General features: G+C 41.1%; 1 pseudogene; it reads right to left on the bottom strand.

The window, feature by feature from the left end:
• Window positions 1-2,500, bottom strand: part of LOC138031345 (uncharacterized) — a 41,375-nt pseudogene that overhangs the window by 26,534 nt on the left and 12,341 nt on the right.

Consider the following 2,500-nt stretch of genomic DNA (forward strand, 5'->3'; position numbering starts at 1 on the left):
TGAATACCAAAAATAACGTTACTTTCCCGAAGGAAGCGCCACTAATTAGTGTGCAATGCAAATTAACGTTCTTTCCCGTGATTGATGCACTTCAACTCAGCAGTGATTTATGTCGCAGAAAACCACGGATATCCAAATCTATTTCGAAACGTGTTTCTTTCCATATAATTTTTTAGCGTTGATGCAGTGATGTTCTAGACTCCTTCGGCAGCCGATCGGGCCGGAGGCACGCAAACGCTACTCCGGTCCGAGCGGCTGTGAAGGCGAACTAGTGATGTTTCTTACGTTTGTTCATTTTACCATGAAATTAAATTCTAAGGGTTTTGTAAGTCTGGTAAACTTACGTTCGCAGCTCTTCCATGGAATCGGTGTGGCAAAGTGCAATCAAAGTCGTTGGGGAGCTCTGTGCATCTCCCAAATTCTTGCAAGGGTTTGGGTTACATTTGCTTTGTGCTGCAAAAAATGTTGGAAGGAAATCAGTGTTCCATGCTCATAGACAACAAATATAAAGGTCAAAACTGGCTATGTCACGTTATTTTAAGGGGTTTAGAGGGAATCACTTCGTTAATCACCGGTTTACAATTCGGAAATGGTAATGCGGGAATTCCTTACCGATAAAATTATCGTTTTATATTCACAAACAAGAGGATTCCGAGAAAAAAAAAGACCTTTATTCAGGCGATTTGCCGTAAATTTGAAACTCGTCGCGGCCAGACAGTAGCTCCGTTTCATTTTCTGCATTTGGTGTTCCTCCATGCTGTCTTTTTCCTTTTGATGTATTCTTTCATGTTATTCAACAGTTTTTAAGGGGTCATTGCAATGTTTCATTCTACTTTTGGACCAATCTTGGGTAGTGTCAGCGGAATTACATCAGGTCTGCGCGACGTAGACCCTTTAATCACCCACATCCCATCATCAAATACAATTGGACGAGAGTTTTGTTCAACGATGGAGAGGGACAATTTAGACGGGAAGAGGTTTGGACCTGACAGCGAGTTTGTGGTTCCCGAAAGGTACAAGAAAGGCCATTTATCCAAAGAGAGGAAACTCCTTGTGAAAAGGACAATTCATTGGCTAAGACGTGCTCACCTTGGCACCGATTCTCCTTTGTAGCCAAACAGGACAGATGCATTTGAACGTATTCAACACTGCTGTGCATGTCGCCAATTCTTACACGGGTTGACATTACACGACTCCGAATAGCTGATAAAATGAGACTACATATTATATTATCATTATTTTATTATTAGTATTTATTATTTTATTATATTATTCTGTATTATTAATTATTATTATTATATGGCTACAATAATACGCACGCTCTGATTGGCTAATTGTGACTGAATTGTAGGGCATTATTCTCCCCCGTAATGGCCACGGGCCGCTTACAAAAACCAGGGGGGCTTGCAAAAACAAAGCAAAAGTGAATAAAAAAGCCATATTAATAAACTATGTACTAAACCGAGCTAGCTCGAGCCTGACACTGGGGATATTGGCCCTCCCCGGGTCCGTTTTTGTACGGACCTCGCTGCGCTCGGTCAGGACTGCAAGACCTCGAGGCCAATATCCCCAGGACGGACCCTCGCGCTCGGTTAGTAAGAATTTATTATTATTATTTATTATTATTATTGCTATGTAATATAACAGTGCCTAAAGGTGCTCCTGGCCTGGACGTCAATTATTTCCCTTGAGAGCGAGTAACAACAAGTTCCTAAAGCTCCCAACGGCATCCTCTCATGTTTTAATTCCCTAAAGGGACAAAAACGTTTCTTTGGAGTCTAGCCGTTCCCAACCGAGAAGTTTTCTGGATTATTATTATTATAATTGTTATAAAATTATTATCATACCTTATTATTATAATTACTTTTACAAGCTCACACAGGAGTGGCAAATATTTGTTCTTAAAATTCAGTGACATGGTCAAAGTGGAATAACCCTTCAGTCGCCTCTTCAATAGGGAATACCTAAGCAAAGACGTAAGGCTATAGCAAAGACAACGCCACAATAAGCAACACTATATTGGTTTTTAAAAATGGAGAAAATACTCGTGATGCACGTGCAGCAACGAGTCTTCCGTGGCATCTCTTTACAGTACTCCAACAAAACTACAGTATACAACGTGCACGTGAAATCACCAAATGTTAGGTTTTTCGGCGACAACAGCTGTGGTTTACACACCCCTTGGGGTTGGGGCATTACGGTCGGGTCAATGGCTCGGGTTTTGGTTCAGCTCAGGTTTAATGTTTACCCTTGGGGATGCGGTTACACCGTAAAAGACTCCCTCAGGGTAAAATATAGTTAGATATGAGTTCACTAACCTTGGAAATTAGTTCTGCTTTATGATTGGCCAAGCCACTCACGGAGCAGATAAACTAACTTTTAAGTTCAGGAACGTCAGGGGAAGTTTTTTTTCTTTTTATGTCTCCCACTGAAATAACCCTAGGAAACGTCGGTCTAAGGAAAGCGGTTACACACAAAAACGCTTTTTTACCCATGGTAC

Source organism: Montipora capricornis, chromosome 14 (genome assembly GCF_036669925.1).
Source record: "Montipora capricornis isolate CH-2021 chromosome 14, ASM3666992v2, whole genome shotgun sequence".
In the NCBI taxonomy this organism is placed as follows: domain Eukaryota; kingdom Metazoa; phylum Cnidaria; class Anthozoa; order Scleractinia; family Acroporidae; genus Montipora; species Montipora capricornis.